The following is a 9897-nucleotide window of genomic DNA, read 5'->3' as shown; positions in this document are numbered from 1 at the left end:
TTCTTGACCCGCATACAGATTTCTCAGGTAAGGTAAGATACTCTGGTATAGCCCATCTCTTTAAGAACTTTTCACAGTTTATTATGATCCACATGGTCAAAGGCTTTGGCATAGCCAATGAAACAGAGAGATGTTTTTTCTGGAATTCCCTGGCTTTTTCTACGGTCCAGCAAAGGTTGGCCATTTGACCTCTGGTTCCTCTTCCTTTTCTAAATCCAGCTTGGACACCTGGAAGTTCTTGGTTTGCATAATGCTGAAGCCTAGCATGCAAGATTTTTAAGCATGACCTTACTAGCATGGGAGATGAGTGCAATTGCCCTGTGGTTTGAACATTCTTTAGTACTTACTACCCTTCTTGGAAACTGGCATGAGGATTGACCTTTTCCAGTCCTGTGGCCACCACTGGATCCAGATTTGCTGACATATTGAATGCAACACCTTGATGGCATTATCCTTTAGGTTTTTGAATAGTTCTACTGGAAATCCATCGCATCCACTAGCTTTATTAATAGCAGTGCTTCCTAAGGCCCACTTGACTTCTGTCTCCAGAATGTCTGGTTCCGGCTGGCTGATCACACCACTGTAGTAATGTGGTTCATTTAGATATTTTTTACACAGCTCTTCCATGTATTCTTTACATCTCTTCTTGATCTCTTCAGCATCTACTAGGTCTCTACCATTACTGTCCTTTATTGTGCCCATTTTTGGGCAAAATGTTCCCTTGATATCTCTAGTTTTTCTGAAAAGATCTCTAGTCCTTCCCCTTCTGTGGTTTTCTTCTAGTTTTATACACTTATCTCTCTGTCCTGCTGAAAAAGGCCTTCTTATCTCTCTGTCCTGCTCTTTGGAAATCTGCATGTAGTTGGATATAACTTTCCCTTTCTCCCTTGCTTTTTGCTTCTATTCTTTCTTTAGCTAGTGTAAGGCCTCCTCAGATAACCATTTTGTGTTCTTGCTTTTCTTTGGGATGGTTTTGTTCACTGCCTCCTGTAGAATATTATGGACCACTGTCCATATTTCTCAGGCACATTGCTTAACAGTTCTAATCCCTTGGATCTATTCATTACCTCCACTGCATATTCATAGGGGAATTGATTTAATTCATATCTGTCTGGCCTAGTGGTTTTCCCAGTTGCCTTTAGTTTTAGCCTGAATTTTAAGCAGTGAATTTCCAGATGTTCAAGCTGGATTTAGAAAAGGCAGAGGAACCAGATATCAAATTGCCAACATCTGCTGGATCATCAAAAAAGCAAGAGAATTCCAGAAAAACATCTACTTCTACTTTATTGACCATGCCAAAGCCTTTGACAGTGTGGACCACAACAAACTCTCGAAAATTCTGAAAGAGATGGGAATGTCAGACCACCTGACTTGCCTCCTAAGAAACCTGTATACAGGTCAGGAAGCAACAGTTAGAGCTGGACATGGAACAACAGACTGGTTACAAATAGCGAAAGGAGTACATCAAGGCTGTATATCATCACCCTGATTATTTAACTTTTATGCAGAGTACTTCATGCAAAATGCTGGGCTGGATGAAGCACAAGCTGGAATCAAGATTGCCAGGAGAAATATCAACCTCAGATAAGTAGATGACATCACTTTTACAGCAGAAAGCAAAGAAGAACTAGAGCCTCTCGATGAAAGTGAAAGAGGAGAGTGAAAAAGTTGGCTTAAAACTCAACATTCAGAAAACAAAGATTATCGCATCCAGTCCCATCACTTCATGGCAAATAGATGGGGAAACAGTGGAAACAGTGAGATACTTTATTTTTGGGGGGTCCAAAATCACTGTATATGGTGACTGAAGCTATGAAATTAAAAGACACTTGCTCCTTGGAAGAAAAGCTATGACCAACCTAGACAGCATATTAAAAAGCAGAGACAGTGCTCGCTTCAGCAGCACATATACTAAAATTGGAATGATACAGAGAAGATTAGCATGGCCCCTGTGCAAGGATGACACGCAAATTCATGAAGCGTTCCATATTTTTTCTGGACTCTGTGGGAGAAAGCGAGGGTGGGATGTTTAGAGAGAACAGCATCGAAACATGTATATTATCAAGGGTGAAACAGATCACCAACCCAGGTTGGATGCATGAGACAAGTACTCAGGGCTGGTGCACTGGGAAGACCCAGAGGGATGGGGTGGAGAGGGAGGTGGGAGGGGGGATCAGGATGGGGAATACATGTAAATCCATGGCTGATTCATGTCAATGTATGGCAAAAACTACTACAACATTGTAAAGTAATTAGCCTCCAACTAATAAAAATAAATGGGGGGTGGGGGGAAAGCAGAGACATAACTTTGCCAACAAAGGTCTGTCTAGTCAAAGCTATGGTTTTTCCAATAGTCACGTATGGATGTGAGAGTTGGACCATAAAGAAAGCTGAGTGCCAAAGAATTGATGCTTTTGAACTATGGTGTTGGAGAAGACTCTTGAGAGTTCCTTGGACTAAAAGGAGATCAAACCAGTCCATCCAAAAGGAAATCAGTCCTGAATATTCATTGGAAGGACTGATGCTGATGCTGAAGCTGAAGCTCCAATACTTTGGCCACCTGATGCGAAGAACTGAATCACTGGAAAAGATTGATGCTGGAAAAGATTGAAGGCAGGAAGAGAAGGGACGACAGAGGATGGGATGGTTGGATGGCATCACTGACTCATTGGACGTGAGTTTGAGCAAGCTCCAGGAGTTGGTGATGGACAGGAAGGTCTGGAGTTCTGCAGTCCATGGGATCGCAAAGAGTCAGACACAACTGAGTAACTTAACCACAGCAATAAGCTGACTTTACTCTGTCAAGTAAGCTATCTTCAGCTGAGGCTGTTTTTATTGCTCCAGATGACATCTCCCTCTAGTAAGGTGGGGGAAATGTTAACGCATTTCTTTGCCTCTAATGTTTGGAAGAAATTTACTGAGCAGATATCTGCCTCAAATAAAATTCAATTACAGCTAATTAAAATTTTCAAGAGATGATTTTCTGCCTAATATGCTAGATCTTTGGTTTTGTTTTAATCATTTAACAAATATTGGTCATATGAATTGTTTCTGAAGCCACCTACAAAAAGAGTTCCATGATTTATTTGGATATTGAGGAGAATGTTAGTGATGGCAGAATGGGAAGGAGCAGGATACAGCATTGGATATTTGTGAGAACCCATTTAGCACCAAATAAGTGTTATAAATGAAATAACTGAAACACAGCAGAGATCATGGAACATCATGGGAATACTCTGTCAGGACATGAATCAAGTAATCCCTACAAGGCATATAATGAATAGAGTAAAAGCAGTGATACTACATCTTCAGACACTAAGGGAGCTTTCATGACAACAGGAAACAAATAGGAAATGCAGTACTCCATAATAATTGTTCCCAGAAAGCCACTTTGGCACAAGCACAATGGGAATTATTTTTAAAAACTAACAGACTATGCATTAGAAAGCAGTCACATTGTGCAGGGTCAGTTAGACTTCTGGAGACAGATATCTGCTCAATAAATTACTTCTAAACTTTGGAGGCAAAGAAATGAGTTAACATTTCTTCTACCTTTCCAGAGAGAGCTGTCATCTAAAATAAAAAATTGCCTTAGCTGAGGATAGTCTACCTGACAGAGGAAAGTCAGCTAAGAACTGTGAAATAAATGATAGAGTTACAACTATAAGTACTTTGCAAGCCCTAATGAGATTACTGATTCCATCAAGTCTTATCAATAAGGATTAAGCAAATGGTTGTTGGTAACCAGGACATTCAGTGAGTTCTAGTCTAAAATAAAAATTTGATCACAGGCTGAGAAACATACCTTTACAATGGAAGGATCTGTCTTTTAAATCTCTCAACCCTATGGCCAAATTTTATCAACATTGGTGGGATTACCAGACATTTCTGACTCCCAGTGTGATGCAACACAACCTATGAATTTAACTTTGACAAAAATGTTTAAACTTAAACTTTATAAAGCCTTAACTTTTGACTTCTAGATTAGAGATTACTGCAGGTGAAGGAACAAGTAAAACACCACCTCAGGAAAGGAAACAAACAATATAAGACATTTTAAAAGACAACCGGGAAAACTTGCAGAAGTCATAATGTCACTGCAAAATGTCCTGTGGAAAAACAAAAGTGACTCAAGGAGTCTAATAAGACATGTTTGGATTGAATCTTGTTTCAAATAGACCACTTATAAGCAGACAATAGGTATGAACTGACTAAAAAGTGGCATTAATAAATCATTGATTTTGTTAGGTGTGATAATGTCATTTTTGGCTATATAAGATGTTTCTCTTTTTAAAAAACTATATTGGAGTGTTAGGATGGAAGGTTATATTTACTTAGCTTAAAGTACAACACCATAGGCAGTGTGATATGTATATGAATATATTAGATTTAATCTACAAACTAGAAGCAGAATACATAAACCAGAGATAGTTAGCATTTTGATGACTACTCAAAAACCCTTCAAAAGTACCTGCTTCTAGCTTCAACTATCTTTATCTCTAGCCACCAAAGTATTTATTCATCGACATAATGGATTTTAGAAATTATCTAGTATTAGTGAGATGACTGTGTTCAATGTATACGTATTGGCTGGAAATATTTTGCTGGAAATACCGGTCCTGAATTCTGATGCTCTAATATTATTCCATCTGCCTTGAGTAAACCTCCCACACAAGTTGCTCGTCAGAGGCCTGGAAAGGGAGCTAGCCCTCGCTGGGAACACTGAGGACTGGGATGACTGTGTTGGTGTGTTCATGCTGACACACGCTCGCTGACTTCAAGATTCAGTCTGAATGTTTCTTGATTTCTCACACTGTAGAATGTGTCACCTCATATCTAGGTTGAGGAAAAACACACCCATGGTCTTCATCACCACCTAACAGCTGGAAGATGTTAACCACCTCACCGCCCTGGGAACTGGATTGTGGAGGAGCAATGCAGCTTCTGTTGGCTGGAGGCAGGCTGCGAAGGACAATGATGGAGAGTCCCTTCAGGCCTCACCCATGCAGACACCGGGCTGAGTGCGAAAGCGGGGTCACCTCGACAGCGTCGTTCTCACCGTGAAAGGCAAAGCCGCGCAGTCGCGTCCGACTCCCTGACCCCGTGGACTACACAGTCCAAGGGATTCTCCAGGCCAGAATACGGGAGTGGGTAGCCTTTCCCTTCTCCAGGGGATCTTCCCAACCCAGGGATCGAACCCAGGTCTGCTGCATTGCAGGCGGATTCTTTACCAGCTGGGCCACAGGGGAAGCTTACATTATGTAGAGACAAAACTTGAGACCATAAAACCAGCTTTTGTCTAAGTTCAGTTAAAGGAATTTTCATAAAATGGCTCATTATTCTTTCATTTAGGCTTTATATATATATATATATAAAAGTAACATCTGGGTATCTATTTTCAATTCAAAATTTAGTGCTTAGTTTAACTCCAACTAGTTCAATTACCAATTCCTTGCCTTTTTATTTTTCCCATAAAGCATATCACATTTTCTGAAATAGATTGTTTATCTTTTTAACATCAAATTATATTTATGCTAGTTTTTTGAAGTTAGTCATAAAACATATTTAACCTATAATTCCTACCAGAGTGAAGAAACAAAGGATGTTTTATAGAACTCCAGGTTCTAACTAATTAATTGAACATAAATCAATGCTTGCCATTTATACGCTAATTCTCAATAAGGCCAAGAAAAATTTCTCAGATCTTTTATTCAAAAAGCATTCCTGTTACTGAATCTTGTCAAGATAACTCTCAGCTTTGTGAAAGCATGGAAGGAAAAAGAAGCTGCTTACTATTACATCACTTAGGACCTGACACCTACAGAGTAAGCAACACAGTCTTATAAATCAAAGGCCAGATGTTAAATCTTTCTGGTCGACTGATGACTTGATTTAAGATTCCCTAGTCACAATTTGCTAGAGCATTACACATTTCAGTGTTTTCTAGTATTAATCTTTTGTACTTGATGTAGTTTATACAACTAAACAATATATATATATTTTAATTTAAGCAGATTAATTTGGTATTCAAATACAGATTTTTTTTTTTTGGCTCTATTTTATGTAATAGCTCTACTCCTGAAAAAAATCTCCAAAAATCAAGTATTCATGGAGTTTATATTTTAATTTCACCAGGAATTCTTACTTAAAATGATAGCATCAGGGGACTTCCCTAGGGGTTCAGTGATTAAGGATCCAGCTTGCAATGCAAGGGATGAAAGTTCACTTCCTGGCTGGGGAACTAAGGTCTCATATGCCACGGAGCAAGTAAGCCTGTGCACCACAAGTAGAGTCCATGAGCCGCAACTAAGACCCAGTGAAGCTAAAGAAATAAACATTTTTTAATGTAAAAATAATAGCATCAAAATACACAATGAAAAAAAATTATCTTACAAGAAAATTTATTTATGACTAAATTGTACATGATTTTAGAGATTAGCTTTATGTTTGAATATATTTCAAGTGCCCTGAGCATGCTCAGTAACTTTAGTCATGCTCACCTCTTTGCAATCTTATAGACTGTATAGGATTCTCCAGTCAAGAATGGTGAGGTGGGTTGCCTTGCCCTCCTCCAGGGGATCTTCCTGACCCAGGGATCAAACCTGGGTCTCCTGCATTGGAAGGGAGATTCTTTACCATTGAGCCACTGGGGAAGGCCTCGGGTGGCCGTGAAATTTCTAATTAAGGTAACAGATAGCTTTTAAAGTTCATTATTCCAGCCAAAATGCAGGAATTTAAGTTAATTTATATTTTTTACATCTGGGCTTATGAGTAAAGTTACAAATGAACAATCGTTTATTTCTCCTTATGACATTTACAGTCAGGGTTAATAAGGCTAGCTAAAGGAAGGTTGACATATTTCCTCCAGGCCAATAACACTGCTGTTCTTGTTGCTTCCACCAGTGAAGGTTGGTGCTTTAAGATGCAATCATGTCCTTGAGCTTTTCTCTCCAGAGCTAAAAAGGGGCAGGTGTGGCTCACAGGCCATTCAATTATTTCCATTTTATTAAAAGGTCTTTTATCCCCACAAAGAGTAAATCTTAATTACTAATATTTGCAGAAATATTCAAGGAAAATTAATAAACTTCATGTAGCAGTATTTCAAGAAACACAGAAAAGTCTTCTAAGATCACCAGCTTGAAGGTAGATAAAAAACTATTCAACTTGAATCTTCTTTAGACTCTTCCTTTTTCTATTTTAATCTACTTCCAGGAAACTGCTTCTTTTTGGCAGTTGATGATATTAACCGCAGTTGACTAAATTGCCCTGAGGAAGAGCATCGTGTATCTAACTGGTTTGTAATCTTCAAGAACCCCAAGATCTCACTTGAATAAAAAGTTCTTCCAGGAGGACATTTCTCCTTCTCCTGACTGAGTCCTGCCTGCATACAAATATCAAAGAATTTGTGTTTTGAATAAGCTCTAAACACAACTTTCCCTTTTTTATTCTTAAGAGATAATTGTTTTGGACAAGAGTTACATGTTCATTGTGTTCCTCAGCCCCCCATATCAGTTCAGTACTCTGTTTTCTCTGAAGATTTCTATTTTTCTATAGAACAGTCAAGCCTCAAAGGGTCCAAACATTTCATTTACTTTTGGGGTACATTTGTTTTTTTTGTTTTTTTTGCCACACGGCGTGTAGGACCTTAGTTTCCCAGCTAGGACCTGAATCTGCACCTCTTGCCTTGGAAACTCAGAGTCTCAACCACTGAACCGCCAGGGAAGCTGGGGTGCACTTGTGTAAATTTGTGTGTGCACATATGCACACTATCTTCAAAGTAGATTGGAGAAGACAGGCTTATTTACTCTTTTTATCCTATTTTTAATCATAAAATTCACATATTTATCAGGAAAGCAGATAAAAAACATCCATGATTCCATCATCCAAAGATAACAGTAATAAAATTGCATTGAATATCTTCCCCTTATAGTTTATGTATATGTATACTTTTTTAAAAAAATGTCTTAGTAGGGGCCACAGGACAGGAAAAACTCAGTTTTCATTCCAATCCCAAAGGAAGGCAATGCCAAAGAATGCTCAAACTACCACACAATTGCACTCATCTTGCACACTAGCAAAGTAATGCTCAAAATTCTCCAAGCCAGACTTCAACAGTATGTGAATTGAGAACTTCTAGGTATGCAAGCTGGATTTAGAAAAGGCAGAGGAACCAGAGATCGAATTGCCAACATCTGCTGGATCATTAAAAAAGCAAGAGAGTTCCAGAAAAACACCTATTTCTGCTTTATTGACTACGCCAAAGCCTTTGACTATGTGGACCACAATAAACTGTGGAAAATTCTTCAAGAGATGGGAACACCAGACCACCTTACCTGCCTCCTGAGAAATCTGTATGCAGGTCAAGAAGCAACAGTTAGAACTGGACATGCAAAAACAGACTGGTTCCAAATTGAGAAAGGATTACATCAAGGCTGTATATTATCACCCTGCTTATTTAAATTATATGCAAAAATAATGCAAGATACTGGGCTGGATGAAGCACAAGCTGGAATCAAGATTGCCAGGAGAAATATCAATAACCTCAGATATGCAGATGACACCAACCTTAAGGCAGAAAGCAAAGAGGAACTAAGGAGTCTCTTGATGAAAGTGAAAGAGGAGAGTAGAAAGCTGGCTCAAAATTCAACATTCAGAAAACGAAGATCATGGCATCTGGTCCCATCACTTCATGGGAAATAGATGGGGAAACAGTGGAAACAGTGACAGACTTTATTTTCTTGGGCTCCAAAATCACTGCAGTTGGTGACTGCAGCCATGAAATTAAAAGACACTTGCTTCTTGAAAGAAAAGCTATGACCAATCTAGACAGCATATTAAAAAAGAGACATTACTTTGCCAACAAAGGTTCATCTAGTCAAAGCTATGGTTTTTCCAGTGGTCATGTATGGATGTGAGAGTTGGACTGTGAAGAAAGCTGAGTGCCAAAGAATTGACACTATTGAACTGGGGTGTTGGAGAAGATTCTTGAGAGTCCCTTGGACTGCAAGGAGATCCAACCAGTCCATCCTAAGGCAGATCAGTCCTGGGTGCTCATTGGAAGGACTGATGCTGAAGCTGAAACTCCAATACTTTGGCCACCTCATGCAAAGAGTTGACTCATTGGAAAAGACCCTGATGCTTGAAGGGATTGGGGGCAGGAGGAGAAGGGGACGACAGAGGATGAGATGGTGGGATGGCATCACTGACTCAATGGACATGTGTTTGAGTAAACTCTGGGAGTTTGTGATGGACAGGGAGGCCTGGCATGCTGTGATTCATGGGGTCGCAAAGAGTCGGACACGACTGAGTGACTGAGCTGCACTGAAAGAAGCTGTACACCATTCATCTTATGCCTTTCTTTAGAGATAAAGCAACAGAAAAAATCCATAATGACAATAAACATATTGATCTTTTTATTCACTTTTATATATCAAAGCAATTTTTGTCAAATGCCTATTATTAGCTTCTTATGTGCTGGGGAAAATGAACAATTAGTTCTTAGACCAGTTGTATTACAGAAAAGTCAGTCAAATAATGTTTATCTGTGTGTTGAGTACTATGACAGAGATAGGTCTTGGTGTTACAGGGGCACAGAAAAGGAGCATCTAAGTCAAAACAAGGATCGCCTGTTAAGTGACACTAGACTTCTGAAGGACAAGAGGGAAGGATATTGCAGGACAAGAAACGACATGAGTAAAAGTACTGTCAAGAAACATCCACGTAGTATTTCATAAAGCAGCCCCATCTTAAGAGCTAGTAGGGATTCCTATATTCTACCCCTGGAGATCCCAATTCAATAGGGCCAGGCCAAAACCCAGCATGTTTAACAGGGCCCCCAAATTTTCTTACATGCAGGCAAAGTTACAAAATAATTCAAGTCCCTCCAAAAGGAAGCTT

General features: G+C 39.3%; 1 non-coding gene across 1 annotated transcript; it reads left to right on the top strand.

Moving 5' to 3' along the window:
• Positions 1-1887: 1887 nt before the first annotated feature.
• Positions 1888-1994, top strand: LOC136156647 (U6 spliceosomal RNA). The gene has a single exon (XR_010661138.1). It is a non-coding gene; the product is annotated as a U6 spliceosomal RNA (small nuclear RNA).
• Positions 1995-9897: the final 7903 nt, after the last annotated feature.

The sequence above is a fragment of the Muntiacus reevesi genome, chromosome 1 (assembly GCF_963930625.1).
Source record: "Muntiacus reevesi chromosome 1, mMunRee1.1, whole genome shotgun sequence".
NCBI classification, from domain to species: Eukaryota; Metazoa; Chordata; class Mammalia; order Artiodactyla; family Cervidae; genus Muntiacus; species Muntiacus reevesi.
Note: the sequence above shows the minus strand (reverse complement) of the source record. Positions and strands in the feature narration are given on the sequence as shown.